Source organism: Miniopterus natalensis, chromosome 4 (genome assembly GCF_054644295.1).
Source record: "Miniopterus natalensis isolate mMinNat1 chromosome 4, mMinNat1.hap1, whole genome shotgun sequence".
NCBI classification, from domain to species: Eukaryota; Metazoa; Chordata; class Mammalia; order Chiroptera; family Miniopteridae; genus Miniopterus; species Miniopterus natalensis.
This window is the reverse complement of record NC_142084.1, coordinates 73,587,307-73,604,863: the sequence shown is the minus strand read 5'-3', so window position 1 is coordinate 73,604,863 and position 17,557 is coordinate 73,587,307. Positions and strand designations below refer to the sequence as shown.

The 17,557-nt window shown below is 45.0% G+C and overlaps 1 long non-coding RNA gene across 1 annotated transcript in view; it reads right to left on the bottom strand.

Annotated features, from left to right (window-relative positions):
- Positions 1–3,017: 3,017 nt before the first annotated feature.
- Positions 3,018–17,557, bottom strand: part of LOC107535433 (uncharacterized) — a 103,370-nt gene continuing 88,830 nt past the window's right edge. Inside the window, exons 2-4 of the long non-coding RNA XR_015714374.1 lie at positions 7,156–7,406; positions 4,314–4,403; positions 3,018–3,054 (exon numbers count right to left, since the gene is read on the bottom strand). This is a non-coding gene — a long non-coding RNA (uncharacterized LOC107535433). The remainder of the gene's footprint in view (positions 3,055–4,313; positions 4,404–7,155; positions 7,407–17,557) is intronic.

The following is a 17,557-nucleotide window of genomic DNA, read 5'->3' as shown; positions in this document are numbered from 1 at the left end:
AAACACCTGCTGGTAGAGTTTCTAATAAAGAATACTTTATAGGCTTCTAACTCCTGTGATAAAGAGGAAAGTGCCGCAGAAAGAAAATGACCTGTGTTGCTGAAAGACAATCCAAAACATGAGAGGAGCTATCATTCTTCAAAAACAATATTATCTACAGAGAAGACAAACAAAATCTACAAATCAGCATTTAAAAGAAGAGAATTTAATAAGGTTACTGGATAAAAGATTAATATACAAATTAAATTTTGTTTCTATATTTTAGAAAAATAGAGTTAGAAAAGCTAAAACATTTACACTGCCACATTATTATTATTTATCTAGTCATAAATCTACCAAAAGAGGTCTAACTTTCTGGAGAAAATTTCAAAATGTTATTAAAAGATGTTCAATTAGACCTAAGTAAATAGATATACTATGTTCATAAATAGGAAGACTCAATTTCAAAACGATTCTAGTTGTCCTCAAATTGATCTATGGGTTTGATGCAATTTCAATAAAAATTCCAATATGTCTATAACTGGAACTTAATAATAAATAAGGAAGAGCAAAAGGCCAAGATAGATAAGTTACTCCTAAAAAAAGACAGGAAAGGATTTTCTCTACCAGATACTAAACCTATACTAATTAATTCAGTAATTAATTCGTGCTGCTACAGATTAATATATCAGTGGAACAGAGTAGAAAGTACAAAAACAGATCCATGCATACATGGGATATTGAAATTTTACAGAGATAGCTTTGTAGATCAATGGGGAAAAGATTACATTTTAAAATAAGTTATGCTGGTATTTTTTGTCATTCATATAAAAAAATTAAATTGAAATGTTGCCTCACACTACAAAAGAAAAAAATCAAATCCAGATAGATCAAGGTTCTAAATGTGAATGGTAAAATTTTGTATGTTTTGAAGACAGTGTCAGAGAATATCTTCTTGGCCTCAGGGTAGGGAGGATTTTCTTAAACATATTATAGAAAGCATAAGTTACTAAAATTGGTACATTTGACTGCATTATAATTAAGATATTCTGTTCGTCAAACAGATCACAACAACAAGCCCCAAACTGAAATGATATTTGTCACACAAACTGACAAAGTGTTAGTATTTACAATATATGGAACTTTTATGAATTAATAAAAGAAAGACCAAAAAAAAAAAAGTAGAAATAGAAAGTTGGAGAAAGGCACGATAAGGTATTTCACTTAAAAGAAAACAGTACAGCCACAAAACGTGTGATAAAGAACCCTTAATCACATTAGCAGAGAAACGCCAATCAAAGTCATTCACCTCAGGCTTTTGAGTCTGACAAGAACAAGTGTCACTTGGCAGAGCAATTCGAATTTTTATATACTGTTGATGAGAATGTAGAACAGTATAAACATTTGAAAGACAATTTTGTTTTCTTTTCAATAAGCCAGAAATTCCACTTTTGGAGAAACTCTTGCATAGTGCAAGTATAGTTATAACGGAAATATTTACAATAACAAATAATTGGAAAAGTAAGCAAAACTACCAAAACAAATAAATAAATAAAAAAGATCTACCAACATAAGAAGGTAAGTAAAGTGTGGTAAAGTCATAGAAGTGAAAATAGATTAACCAGATCTCTGTCTACCAACATAAATGACCATTACAAATATACTTTTGAGTTATAAAGGGTGCATAAATTATGATTCAATTCATAAAATGTTCATAGATGTGCAGAAACAAACAATATATACTTTTCAAGTAAATATCTGTGTAGCTCAGATCCTGATGGTTATGAAACATCCTGGGCTGTAGGCCCTGAGCTAAGTGCATCCACCCAGGTCAATCTATTATCTTCCCCCATTATAATGATGACAACAGTCCCTTCCCAGTTATTCTACATGTTTCTTCTCTAGAATCTAATCCTTAAGGTTACTGTGGCCAACAAATTATGGTACCTATTACTAATAAGCTCATAGTAGCCATTATTTGTAGAATAAATGCTAGATGTGAAGCCATCTGCTGAGCATTTTGCCCACATTATCCAAATCATGCAACTCTCCTGAGTTAGACCTGCTATCTTGCTTCTGCATGGAGAGCACTGTGGCTTAGAAGCATTGTCTAAAGTAAACTGCAGCACCAGGACACCAACTCGAGACGTCCGACTTCAAAATCATCACCTCTTACCATGTTTCTCATCATGAGGGATATGCAGCCTCTTAAGAAAACAAAATTCACTGTGAATCCCCTCCAGTGATAACATAGTGTTAAGATAGCTATAGGCATAACACTAGGAATTAATTTATTATATTTAACCCCTTAAATAGGCCATAATAGCAAAAAATCTCAAAATCTTAGTGGCAATAAACAACAAAGATTTATTTTTTTCTCCTATTACATGATATTACAAGTAAGCAGGGAGGGGATCGGATCTAGCAGCCACCATTATTGCGTCAGTCAAGGATTGGCAAGAAGCAAAGAGCACACCCAAACTGAAGAATTTGAGGAGCATTTCACCTATTACTTATCTGTACTATTTACAAGGGTGTAGCCAGAGGTAAGGGAGCCAGGAACATATAGTGCAGTACCCTAGGGCTAGTGATGACTAGCCACCTCACCCTGTAGGGGCCAGGTGGGCAAGCAGCTACCAGAACCTGGAGGGGTCTTGCAACCAATCCAGGGTGACCTGCACAGAATGAGCAAGGGGACTTAATAGTCCAACCTTGTTCTCCTGCCCTCTGGTTTCCTGCCAGAACTTTCCATTGGCTAAATCCAACCAGAAGTTAGAGGGTAGGGGAGACCATGGATCCAGTCCCAACAGTCTGCCTCCCAGAAGGCACAGAGGAAGCTGGAGAGAAACCGAGGCAGCACACTGGTAGACACAGCCCGATCCCAAATGCTGCAAGAGGCAAGGACAACCCTGGAGGGAACCACACTGCAATCAAAGGCTGTGGCTCCATCACTCCGCACTCACAACTCACAGGCCAGGACTAATCACATGTCTACTCACCAGACGGGACCCCAAAGTGCCATCCTGCCATGTATTCAGGAAGAGAGAACTGGATATCTGTAAGCAGCCCTGAAGGCTGCCACAAAACCAAAATGAATTTGCAGATTAAATACAAAGAAAATTACAATTCAAATTTACAGAATTAATTCAATGTTATCGTCGGTATTGCTTGCTAAAATTGAGTCACCCCCAAGGACATAAATACATCTAACGGGAGCTTTGAATTTGGCCTGCTTCTGTTTCCATGTGCCGTGTGACAATTTCACTCTCCCACTAGTACACCAGCATCCGTGAAGTCATTTGGTTTTTACTTGGCAGGAGCACGCCATTTACGTTGTAATTTTCCCTCTGTTCTTCTCTCACTAGGCTGCATCAATTATTGTAGTGCTAATTGTTACTGACACAATCACAGTGCAAAGGCAAATGTGGGCAATGAATTTAGCAGTTGGTTATAAGGTAGTTATCTATACATATAATCTGGAAAAATGTTTCTATTAATTTTTTTGTATTATCACTGAATTGAAGATAAAGTTAAACAATTCTCATAGAGAAGTCAAAGACTTAGAAACACAACTTCTTCGTGTCCTTTTTATTTTCACTTTCTTTCCCCAGGACAGGTGACACGACTGGTAGAGGTAGCCATGCCCTCATTCACCTGGGAGGTGTACCTCTTGCTGCTCTGGTTCTTGGTCTTCTGTTTTCTTAATTGTCCTCCTTCCAGGGCTGTCATGTGCTTTCTTGTATTCAGGATCCCTGGCTGTTCTGTATCTCTCTCATCTGCTCTCTGGTTTAGGCTAGTCCAGAAGGCTCGGTCGCCACTCTTGTTCATCAGCCCTGCAGCCTTTACACCTATCTCCACTCTTTTAGGGGAGCCCTGGGTGCTCACACTCTAAAATTTTTTTCTTCCATATAAAAACATAAAAACAAGCTGAGGTTTGCTAAGAACATATTCTTACTCTGTACAACTCTGTCTTCGGATGTCATTTCTCACATCTATATGACCCAGAAGTTCTGGTTAGTCAGCCTCATATAGTATGTATGTTCCTAACTTGGGGGCCTCTGTATAGTCCTCAAGAGAATTCTTAATCTCCCATATTCTAGTGGTGAGAAGGAAGTCACATAGCCCTCCCAACTCAAGGGGAGAGGATTGTCCAAGGAAGGGCATGAATCCCAGAAGGTGAGGATTGTTGGGATTGCCTGAGGGCCTGTGCACCATACAGGCAAATCTGACCCTTCTCCTTCCCCTTGACAGTGAGTGGCATGAGCACGTGACCCACTGCTGGCCAATGAGAATCCTATCTGAAGAGGTGTGTGGCAGAGACTACTGGTACTCACCAATATCCACATTTCCCTCTTCTTCTGGGCAGAGTTAGACTACATCCCGCAGCTCTTTGCATTTCAGTGAGGTCGTACAGCTACTTTTCACTATGTAATGTGAAAAGGAATGAGGTACGTCACTTTCTGCACCTTCTCCACACCATCTCTCCTCCCACTCATAGGCCAGATGCAAGAGATCCAACATATTATCCTGAGGCCCTGGAGGATACTCAAGCCACTAGATAGAAGAAGCCTGGATCCCTGAGTGTCTGCATGGAGCAGAGGATTCTCCCCATCCCAGTCAACATAAATCAGATTATGGCATGAGCAAAAAATAACCTTTCATTTTTGCCATTGGAATTCTGCTGGTGTTTGTTGTGACAGTGAGCCCATGCTGATTAATACAAAGGGCTTCTGTAAAGGTATTTTTCTCCCTGCTGAAAAATGTTGCATGGGAAATGAGAGGAGAGGTCCTTCAATTTCTTGAATGACTGTCACATTTGCACCTTACGCAGGAGAGCTACAGACACCTTGAAATCTTATGGAGTACAAAAGAAAAAGGAGGCATTTCCAGCTGTTGAATTAACCAAACTCTAGAATTCTTATAATGTAATATAATTAATAATATAATATATTATAATATAATATAATATAATATAATATAATATAATATAATATAATATAATATAATATAATATAATAATTCCTTCAATATTTTATTCATATTTGGTTGTCTAATCCATTATTTTTAAGTGAAAGCATCCCACTCAATATGTAATTCAAGCTTAATTCTTAATAGCCTGTATCCTTTCTATACTTACGTCATCCCAAATTATCTAATACTTAACCACCTGGTTTCTGTGATCCACTTACATCAAACATATTCATGTTCAGAATATTGAGCCAGAGTTTGCTGCCTTATCAGCTGATGCCTAACAACTTACTTTCTCTGTGTTCTATAATAATGCAAGTCTGCTGGGAAAGATAACATTAAGGGGTTATCAGACCCTAACACCTTGGGATAAATGAATTTATCAGATCCTCTATTAAATCCCCTTTTGAATCTTTTGCCATTTCTCTACATTTCATAAGGAGTTAGCATGGCCAGTCCAGGAGATATCATCTTCAGGGTGTGGTCAGATGTAGAGAAGAAGATAGCTCTGGGCACCTAAGAGTGAGCATCTCTTTGGGGGAAAAATACACATGGAAAGGCAGAACAGTAAATTACTTTCTCACTAACATATTCACAATCAGTTTTGTTGGAATTATAGGCCAATCTCCTTCAGAGGACTGGATGACTTTGCCTGATCCCATTGGGTGCTTGGCACAATCAGTCTATAGGACCTGGTGGAAGTGGCTGCTGAGACAGAGGTAGCTGGGGGGTAGTATGACTGACAGATAGTAGTATTCACGGGCAGTGAGTGGAAAGGCTTCTGCTGGTAGAGGGTCTTTCATCCAGAGTGGGAAGTCCTTACTATTATACAACCTGGACAACTAGAGAAGGGCCAGCTGGTGTCCTTTCCCCACATGAAATACACTTCCACTCCTGACAATCAGGAAGGATGTCAAGAGAAAGATATGATAGATAGATGATAGATAGACAGATAGATAGATGATTGATAGATAGATAGATAGATAGATAGATAGATAGATAGATAGATAATAGATAGATAATTGATTGACTAATAGATAGGGAGGTATCCATCTCCCTCCCTTCCCTTCCTTCCTTCTTGTTCCCTGCCTATGTCCTTGAAGCACTCTTGGAAAAATCTGGGGCTAAAATGAGCCTGGTCTGGATTTCATCCATGGCTCTGCAACTGATAAGCTATGTAACAAAGCAACTTCCTTGTTCTTTCTCTCTCTCTTAATCATCAAATGCTTTGGGGGCTCTTACTCTGACAGAGCAGGCCTTGTGCTATTCACCAGGGATGAACAGAAAAGAAAATAATTCCTTCTTATAAAATTAAACTAGACCAGGTGATCTCACAAGTATATTTCACCTACTAGGTTTGCCCACACACCCTCTCCTTCAAGTCTGGAGTCCTGACCTACCTTCCCAGTGCTCTCCCACTGCTCCTTGTCCCTCTGAAGTCCCTGCTTTGGCCTATCAGCAAAGGGCATTCAGCCTTGCCCCCCCTTCACCCTCCTCCAGTACATCAAATCCGGGCTACCCTGGGTGCTGTGTTCATTCCTTCAGTCAGCATGCAGCTACTAATCCCTTAATGTAACCTGAGCAGAAGTATAAATAACTGCTTGATAATCCCTTAGTATTTGATCATCCCAAATAACATTTGCATTTTCATTAGGGTCTTACATGGTCTGGTGCCTTTCTTTTTTTAAATTACAAAGCAATTTAAATTTTAAAAATTTCAAATATGATAGATACAGATGCATTTATATAGAACTAGGTAGAGATGTGGATTTATACTTTCACAGAATTGCTTAAATATGGTCATATTGTACATATTTTCATATGAATTGTGAATTTTTTCCTTGTTTTCTTTACTTCCTGCTTAGCCTCTCCTCCCCCATCTCTCCACCCCTTCTATACTAACAATCCTCAGCCACAAGCCTTCTTCCATGAAACCATGGACCCCATCTTAATCTATTATGTATCCATCCATGTTTCTCTATTTGTGTATACTGAAACCAGTATGTAAGAATATATTTAAAAGAATGTTTGTTGGAAAATTGTTGTCAGTGGCCAAAAAAACTCTAGAAACAAAGTGAGCATCGATCAGTAGAAAATGGTTGAATAAATTCTGGTACAACAACATATTTCCATTAGGCTAAGCTGGATATTGATGTGGAATAAACATTTCTAAAATTGAAGTGACTTAAAACAACAAAAATGGGTTACCTGATCAGTTATATGTCCAGTTCGTGCCAGGAAAGAACCTCTGCTCCACGTGGTTATTCAGGGACCCAGGCTGATGGAGCAAACACAACCTTAAATATTGGTGCTGCCATGCCAGAGGAAAACAGATTTCTGGAGGATCTTGTACCGGATGATTAAATGCTTCAGACCAGAAGTCATAATTTGATGGCTAAAAGTAGTCACAGGCCCCATTCAGCTACAGGTGAGCCAGGAAGTGAAGTCCTACCATGTGCCTGGAAGGGAAGAAAACTAAAAGTATTAGTGAGTAGCTCTAAGGACTACCATACACTCCATATCCTATTATGTATCTATAAATAAAGAAAAAATAAGTGATATTTCTTCTATACCTAGCACCTGGGGAGAATTCAAAAGGTATTGTTGAGTGAGAAAACTACAATGCAGATATATGAGTAAAAGAGGATCTCATTTTTTTTAAGCAGACAATGACTCAGATATCCCATGACCCAACAATTTCACTTCTAAGTATTTATCTAAAAAAGTCCAAAACACTAATTCAAAAAGATATATGCAGCCTTATGTTCTTTGCAGCAGCATTTACAATAACCAAGATATTGAAGCAACCTAAGTGTCCATCAATAGACAATTGGATAAAGACAATGTGGTACATATATACAATGGAATATTACTCAGCCATAAAAAGAAAGAAATCTTACCATTTGCAGCAACATGGATGTACCTAGAGGATATTATGCTAAATGAAATAAGTCAGACACAGAAAAACAAATACCATGATTTCACTTATATATGGAATCTAAAGAACGAAGTAAACAAACAAACAAACAAACAAAACAGAAACAGGAACAGACTCATAGATACAGAGAACAGACTGATGGTTGTCAGAGGGAAGGGAAGTTGTGGATTGGGTAAAATAGGTGATGGGAGTTACAAAATAATTACTAGTTACAAACTAATCAGGGGGATGTAAAGTACAGCATAAAGAATAGAGTCAATAATATTGTAACTATATATGGTGCCAGGTGGGTACTAGATTTTTCAGGGTGATCACTTCATAAGCTACATAAATGTCTAACCAATATGCTGTACACCTGAAAGTAATATAATATTGAATGTCGACTGTGATTGACATGTAAAGTTAAAATAAATAAAAGTAAAAAATCTCTACATATGGGTTGGCTTGTGTTTATAGGAATATGTGTGTACTTGTTTGCCTATTTTCATACATCTTAAGTGTCAGAATTACCCTAGAGTCCTTGTTACATGTCAGGATTGGTGGGCTCTAGCCCAGATCTGCTGAATCAAGTCTGGTATGTGTGTTAATGAGAGAGCCAGGACTCATACCCAAAGATGGTCCTACATTCTACAGCATGTTTCCCACATCACTGTTCATTCATCTCAAATGACTTCCTCCCTAAGGAAAAAGTACTAATTCATTGATCTATCAATTTATCCATCAAATATTTATTGACCATCTGCTACGTGCCAGAGACTTTGCTAGATGCTAGGGATTTGGTAATGACAGAGCAGACAGGGTTCTATTTTTATCTTACAGTCTAGAACATTTAAGAAGTAGATACATGCATAAATTATGATAAAGCACTAAGGAGGAAAAGATTGTCATAACCCAAGATAATAAGGGGACACATTTAAACTGGGGAGTAGAGGAGGATCATTCACAAGAAGGAAGGCTTATTGGAAACTGTTGGGGTGAAGCCAGAAGGCAGGGGATTTGGAGCTGAGCAAAGACCATACTACCTGGAAAATCCAGAGAAGGACACCAGTGCAGTGGTTCCTCCACCAAGCACACTGCTCCTGCAGAACACTGGGAGGCCGTGCCATGGGGCCTCATCTAAGTGCATCCTTCCACACCGCAGCCCAGGTCTCATACTTGCCACTCTCTCGTTTGGATAGCAAATTGCTTACCACTAAGGCTGGCCAAGGTCATCACCATCCATCTCAATAAGAAGCTGAGGTGTCTGGCTCTACAAGCTCCACTTATCAACAACTGGTTGTAGGGACCTCAGTGTAGGAAGCCCCTGCTTGCCTGAACATTTCTGTCTCCCAAGCCCCGGGAGAGATGATGCAAGAGAGGAGGAACCTTCTGTGCGTGTAGGTTTCCAGAGGTTGCAGGATCAGTAGCCACAGACTCCTCCGAACCTCAAAGACTCAAGACTGTCCCATTGTTTGAGGTAATTTAGGCCATCAGATGGGCAGAAGAGCAATCTCTCTAAAGCTATCAAGCAAATCCAAGATTGGAAGACTAATATTGTTGAGATGTTAATTCTCTCAATTAATCTATAAAATCAATAGGAGTGCAGTCAAAACCCAAGCAGGCTTAAACATCTTGACCTCACTCAGTCACTGTGAAGAAGAAATGAGATGGTAGAGATAAAGGTGTGCCTGCTCGCTGAGGCTGGGGATGTCAGGCGCAGGGAGAAAAGGTGGGAACTGGAGACAGGCCCCTGTGCCCAGTGGAAGCACAAGGAGAACAGTGCACAGCCTGGACTGGAGCTGTAGAAAAAGGAACAGATAAGGAGATGCCCCAGCCCAGCCCTGTGCTTCCTTTCCCTGCCTCCTTGCATTTCCTTTGCCTGCCTTCTCTCAGGGACCTCCATCTACCTCAGCGCTCACTGGGGGGATGCAGCCCAGAGACTGTGGGCAGACCCGGCCTTGTGGACACTGTGGCCAGCCCAGATTTCACTGAGGGCTTCCTCCCCTCCAACTGACCACTCTCCTCTGTGCCCAGGGGCTTACTGTGACAGAGCTGGGCATCGGTGGGCCCATCTTGGAATGTAAATGTGTTGTTCCTGGCTTTACCATATCCTCCACTGTATGCCTGTGTCTTCCATGTAGGGAGAGGAGAGCTCCTTCCCTTTGTCTTCAAGCCTCTCCTGCTTAGCCCAACTCTGGAACTGTGGGGTGTAGTATCGGATCCCAGGCACTGGGCAGTTCTCTCCATCCAAGATGGTTGGGAAAGGGCATTTCCCAGGAGGCTGGAGACAGAATAAATTATGATTCTTGTCTGGGGCTGAGGCTGGGCCTTCTGTCTAGGGAAGGACCACCAGTGTGAGACGTCGGTAACTTGGGTGGGAGCCAGGCTGGACGCACCCCCTTCAAGAGGGAATTCTCCCTCTCCTATGAGTGGTCGTCCAAGGATCTCTCTCCTACATAGCTCCCCAGGAGATGAGTCTATTTACCAAACATTTATTTTCATAGCCTCCTGTGGGAACAGGGAGACTGAGTGGAGTGGGACTTGGGAGACTGTAACCTGGTGACAGTGGGAGGTAGGAAAGGAGGGAACTACTCACCCAGGTCTGCTCCCAGAATCAGAACAGTGGCCCACAGAGGACTGGCCCTGAAAATATCAGGGGAAAAGCACATTCCTGACATTCGTTCGTGGGGATTCCCTCCCATGTCCTCCTGTTCCCTCTTTGCTTTCTCCTCTCTTATTTGGGCTTATTCTGGGACATTATTTAGGCCTCTGGGCAAGATGACAGGGAAGCTGGGGGCAGGTTTGGCATACTTCCTCCCATCTTCCTAATTCTTGGGCTTCCAGGTCCCCTCCCCCTCCCCCTCCCCATTGGAGTGCCCTCTCCCCTCAACCCTGCTCACTCACTCCTCGGAGGTCCCATCTCTCCAATACAGGAGCTATCTGCTCTGAACAGTGTCCTTTACAGGAGACACAGTTACTTAATACAATACTTCTCCCAGGAGTATATGCACTTTGAAAGAGAAGCTCAGAGGTGTCTTGTGCTTAAACCAAAGTCCTGATGGACTCCTGAGAAATTCTAGGCATCGATGGGCACCCATTTCTTCACAGTGTGCCCTCTGGTGACACCAGGTGGCCTTTCCCTGTACAGATTAGATGTTGCTGCTCTGTGTGCTGTACGGCCGGCTCATGAGCACCAGGATGGACAACACAGTATGTGTGTCACTGCATACCCAACTCAGACCCCTCCTCATGTATGGTCCCACCATTGACATGGCTTCCTATAGTCACAGCAACCAGGCCTCCCAGGCTGAGGCTGGGAGACACCTCAGGCCGCTGGCCCCTGAGCCCCACCTCAGGCCCTTGGAGTCCCTGAGATCCACTGTCCTCTCGCTTAAAGCTGGAAGACTCTCAGAACTCAGATTCTACAGTTGTTTGCCCCCTCCCCCCAGAGCCTGTTCAAAGTGCTTAATTAACAAATCTTGAGTATCAGGAAGTTGTTTACTTGGCTTCCTTGAGAACTGTTCTCTAAGGAGCTCAAAGCACTGCTAATAGATTTTTTGTTGTTGCCTCCATCCATCAAGCAACCTCCCTCATTCCAAACCCTGCTTTATCCCTCCCCCTGGGACCTGACTCTCACTCAGAGAACCCAGGAGAGACCTTCTGCTTCTCTAAGCATCTGTGCCCTGCAGCTTCTGCGCCCCACCCCCATAAGGCTGGGGCTTCATTTTAATTAAAGAATGGGTGGGGAGAGGCAATTACAGATACAGGCTTACAGGGAGACTCACAGGGCCCTTGCTGCTCTTGAAGAAGCACAGCCACTCACACCTACCTGCCTTGAGTTTACCTCTGCATTCCCCAGCCCTCTGTGTCAATCAGGAGCAGAATTCACCTGCTGGTCTTCGCTGCCTCTCGCTTTGGCCACAATCAACAGTTGGAGACTGACTGCAGGTGCCCCCACCTTTACCTCCCTCTCAACTGCTGCAGGACTCTGGTCCCTGCCTGCCCCTCTACCCTCCAAACCACTCACTTGCTGTCTCTGCAGCTCCTCTTAGCCTCTACCTGCTTGGCTGGACACTTGGACTCCTGGCCCATGTTCTCTGGTCTATCTTCTCCCATTGAGGCCTTGATTTTTTTTTTAAAATATGTTTTTATTGATTTTTTTAGAGGGAGAGGAAGGGAGAAGGAGAGAGAGATGGAAACATCAATGAGAGAGAAACATCAACATCTATGGGCTGCCTCTTGCACACCCCCTGCTGGGGATTGAGCCCACAACCTGGGCATGTGCCTTGACTGGGAATCGAACCAGTGACCTCTTGGTGCATGGGCTGTCACTCAACCACTGAGCCACACTTGCCAGGCGAGGCCTTGAGTTTGAGGACAACTCCTGACACACTGCATCACAAGGGAATGTGGGGGTGTGGCTCTAGTCAGAGCCATCACCTAAGGGCAGGAGGCAAATCAACCCAGGATACAGACCATAGCACAGATGAAAATTATAATTATCATTATTGGTAACATTTATTGGCACTTACACATGCCAGGCAACTTAGGTTAATCATTACACATCACCCTCAAAACCACGCTCTGATGTAGATGCTACTCTAGAACGGCCATAAGGCATAAATCACAGTTGATGTTAGTTTATCATAGACTATCATGTGCTCTCCATAAATGACTTATTATATATTTGCCTATGTTTCCAGACTTGAAGTCACCCTGCATTAGTCTGTCAATTTTACAGATGAGGAAACTGAGATTAACAGATATCTCTGCAAAAGGAGAGCAGAGATTCAAACTCAGGTCTGTACAACACCAAATTCTGTGCCTTCAACCCTGTATATATGAGCCCACCACGTGGATGGGAATCCCTTTATCTCCATTCAGAGTGCAGCCCCACAGTGCACTCAGGGCAGCCCCTTCGAGAACCTGCACTCAAAGAGAGAATCTCATGGAGGTGTGGAAGTTTCAGAACTAGAGCATCTTAGAGCTTGAAAGAACTTAGATTGGAGCACAGTGGTTCTTGGCCATCGTTGAACATTTAAAGAGCCTGATGAAAGCTATTGGCCCTCTTCCCTGAGGGATGCACACATACACATACCCTGTCGCCTTCACTCGGGAGGGGCTTGGGGCCCCAGAAGCCCAGCCTTGGGCCTTGTCTGGCAACCCCCTTGCCACTTTTCTCTGTGCACATTCACATCCTATATCTGGCTTCTTAACCATTTAAGCTAGATGAACCCAAGCTATTGCTTCCTATCTGGCCCAAACCCCTCCTTGTATAAACATGAAAACGGCCCTAGAGAAGTGAGGTTCTCTGCCCTACATCACATAGCCAGTGAGGCTGGCAGAGCAAGCCCAGAGCAGGGTGGACCATCCCTTCTAAAGAGCAGAGGCTGAAGTGTCCTGAGCCAGGTCAGGGCCCCTAGGTTCAATGCTGACCACCAGTCCTTGCCCACCTGAGGAGGGCGGCTGCTCCCGGTGGCCATTGGCCAGTCACTCACAGTGAGTGCCATGCTTCCATGTGCAGGACCACTGGCCTCTCTCAGGTCTTCCCACTACCCCATGGGGCCTCCTCTCCACCAACCCACTCTAACCAAACTTTGAGGGCCTTATTATGGAGCTCCCAGTCCATGAGGTTGTAGGAACAAAGCTCAGAGAGACACTTTATGGAAGAATGAGACAGCCACACAAGAGAGAGACAGTTCCTGGGGTCATGGGCACCCCACTGCTTTCGAAAGAATAGTAACCACAGTTTTCCCCAAATTGAGGCTGTTCAACTGAAAAACATGTCCTCCTGCTCTGGGAAGGTGTCCCTGACCCAGAGAATAGGGGCCAGACCAGCCTCGGAGGTTTTACTGTCCACCGCCACCATATCCCAGCACATGGCTCAATGCCCGCACACACCGGGCTCTCAGCAGACATTGCCACCTCCGGCATGGGCCCTGCAGGCAGGACCAGGAAGGTTAGTGCACTGTTTGGCAGGCAGGCTGGCACAGTCGTCCTTCCACTCCTGTCCCCCTTCCTTTCTTTGCCTCAGCTGGAAGGTTGCAGCGAATTAAACTGTGAGGGGCTCATTCTGATGGCACGAGGAGCCTGTGATGTCTGCCATCGATATTAACAGGCCTTCTTATGAAGTCCCCTCTGCGAGGCTGCTCGGGTCCAAGTTTACACAGTAAACAATGCAGTTAGTTTCTCTGATGAACGCTTCAGAGGAGCTAATAACTTCCTCTGCCCTGGAGCTTCCCTTCCTGCGGGGCTGGTACAGCTGCTTGACCAGGGAGGCCCCGCTGCTGTGCCAGGCCAGTCACCTCCTAGGGGCCAGAGGCCAGGCCCATGGGGACAGGTGTTGGACCAGGAGGCTCAGGGCCTGGCTGGAGCCCCTGCCCCTCAGAACAGGGCAGCTCTCCTGGGAAGTGGCCCCCTCAGCAGCTGCTGCAGGGCAGCCACTTACCAATACTCACCCGCTCCTAGCTGCTGAACCCGGTTTTTTAAGTATAAATCTACCAGGACACTGGTTGTACTCACTGGTTTAATGGGGAAAAGGGAGGTCAATACTAATATGTTTTAGTTTCTTTATTATTTTATTTTTTAAAGCTGGCCTCAGAGACCCCACAGTTCCATGTCACTCCAGATACCTTCTTGCAAAGGACCCTGGGGACAGTCCTTACAGGAGTGTGGCCTGTTGGGGACAGCTCACCACTGCCAGGTAGCCCGGGACCTGGTGTGAGAGTCTCAGGGCTTATGTTTGCTATGTGCACAGCACGAGGCTCAGGCCTGGTTAGGTATGGAGAGGGGTTTCACTTGTGCAGGTCAGGTGCGGTTCATGACTTTGGGAAGTGAAAGGCAGTGTGTGTAGGGGAGTGGGGCGGGGGGCTGTCATCTCAGCCATTGGAGCTGAGCAAGAGGAAAAGAAGGAGTCCTAAGTGGCTTGGCCAGAAGCACACAGTGAGATGCAGAAGTTTCTAGAACTGCCTTACTATAAGAAAAGGAAGGAGTTTCTTGCTTCTTTTGACAACAATTTGACTCTCTCTCTGCTGCTTTCTCCTGTCAGCCTCTTCCTTTCCCAGCCTGCCCAGCAGGAGGTGCTGTGAGTGTGTGTGTGAAGGGTCTGTCAGGAGCCTCCTTTACTTTCCTACTCTGGGAATCTGTGTGAGCTTTGGGCCCCCACCCACAACCAATCCACGACTCTGACTCAGCTGTCTTGCCCAGAATGGGAGCTCCTTGCTGGCACTGGCCAGTCCTCCCTGGATTCCAGCTGGCTTGTCCAGGGCCTGGTTGCTGTGCCTGGGTCCAATTCATGTGGCTAAAACCCTGCTCTGAAATAACTCCTTGGTTCAATCATACAACTCCATCAGCCTGATGTTCAGTGTCACTGGCTCCCCCATCTCCCTCCAGCCTCACTTGGATCCTGACAGTAAGCTGAGCTACTTCTGAATCCAATGAGTGTGCTAGATGTTTCCGTGGCCCACCTGAGGATTAGCTGCCGAAACAGGGCAGGTGCCACCAACATTGGCTCTAAGGTCCTTTGCAGCCCTCCATCGCCTGCCAGGCCCCCTCATGCCTGCTCTGGTCCACCTGCAGCACCTTCCTCCCTCACCTTCTTGGAGAGAAGAAAAAGCCCTACTGAGCAGGCCCTGGGGGGGGGGGGGGGGGGGGGGAGGCTGCCCTGACAGGAGCGTGCAAGCCTGTGGCAGCCAGAGCTCATTGCAGCCGGACAGGAGGAGCAACCCCTGGTGGTGAAACGCGGTAGGAGGCCAGGCAGACCTGAGGCCCAGTCCCTCCTTTTGCACGGATTACTTCACCCTGCCAGGCAGGCCTTATGAAACAGGCTTAGTGAGAGCGTGTCCCTCACTCTCACACAACAAATATTTGAGTTCCTACTATGAGCCAGGCCCTGTTCCAGTACTGGGGATCAGTGCTGAACACACGCCGGCCTCGCCAATCTTACTAATTACTCGTGCTGACTCGAGGATTACATGAAACAGCAAATGTTTTATACCGCAGTGAACATCTATTGTTTCTTGTGTGTGTGGCTCATGCCCTCCCTTTTTTCTCTTAGACATAAATCCTTTCCCCCTCTCATTATTATCTCCCTAAAAGCTGTCAATCCTAATACCCTACCCTGTTGCAGCCTGGGGTAGGGGACCAGTCTTTGCAAGACAATTGGCCCATCCTTTTGGTCTTGTGATTGGTCCAGGATGAAGTATGTGATCCACTTGAGACCATCCCAAGTCCTTCCCTGAGCATTTTTCCCCTGAAACTGGTACTTACCACCTGCCCTTTTCCCTTCATTGCCAGCTCTGAGCTCAGGCCTCTAAAACTGCAAGTGGCTCTGTCCTTCCATGCAAAGGATCCTGGGAAATGTGCCCCAATCTGGAAGAGGTGCGAGCACAGGTGCAGAGCCAGAGGGTGGGGCCAGCTGCTGCTTTAGCTGTGGGTCCATCAGCCCTGGGGCTACAAAGCCTCCTAACTTTTCAAGGTTCAGTTGAAGAACCGATGCATTTTCTTTTCTATGCCTTAGCTGTTTGAATTAATATGTCACAGCTAGCAGGCTTCTGGTTAATAAAATGCAGACATAACAATTTTAAATAATGAGCATTCAAAAATGTTAGCTTTTCTCTTTTAGAAAAAGAGAAATGTGCAAAGGAGAAGGTGGAATGAGAAATAGGGAAGAGGGAGCTCTTGGGGACTTCCAAATAACATGCCTTATGTAGCCGGCATTCCTTACTGTGTCTTTGTTTTAATTAAACTAAGGAACCAGGACCCCACAAACTCACTCATTTTTATGTATCTGTAGGCCTTAAATATCTATCACCTATCTATCTATCTATCTATCTATCTATCTATCTATCTATCTATCTATCTATCATCTATCTATCTAATCTATCATCTATCTAGTATTCCCTTAAGAGTCACACCCATCCCAACAAAACTAAAAGGGAAGGATTTTATAGTTCCTCAAGATTGCTCAAGAGAGTGAGGGGACGGGCATCCATGTGGCTGTGAATCTACTTTAGTGACACCAGTGGACCACCTCCAGGAAGGGGGAGGCAGGGTGTGGGGCACAGGGAAAGCCCAGAAGGGGGCAGCTGAAAAAACTATATTCCCTCACGTGGTTTCCCTTCCCCCACTTTTCCTTTCTCCTTTGCTTTCCCTTAGTTCGCTTGAGCCCTTAGCTCTGTCCTTCCCTCTGCTTTCTCTCTTTTCTCTTACTTTCATCCCCTGCCCATCTCCCCGCCCCCACCCCCTGAGGATGTGCAGCGCAGACTCACTCGCCGTCCTTCTGAACGAACACTTGTCTTGTGACTCAGCGTGTCTCCCGTCCCGCCAGCATGGGCCATGTCCATCAGGGAATTCCCACCCCGGCTCTCAGCCCTGGGTGGCGGGCGAACCAGTGGGAGAGGCCCAGCGCGTCAAGAAACAGCAGCAGAGGAGCAGAAGACCACTGCTCCTCAGTCGGGAGACCTCCACCCAGCTCCCAGGGCTGCAGCCCACCCAGCCCAGGGAAGGAAAGCAGGCCCTCGCCCGGGGCGGGACAGCGGCCTTCCCAGGCCCGCACAGGGCAGGGCTGGAGGCCATGGCAGCGAGAGCAGAAGGAGGCTACAGCCCACAGGGCCTTGGCCAGTGGGTGAAGCAAACATGGGAGGGCAAGTGGAGTGGCCCGTAAGTACGCGGAGTCTAGAGAAACAGCTTTCC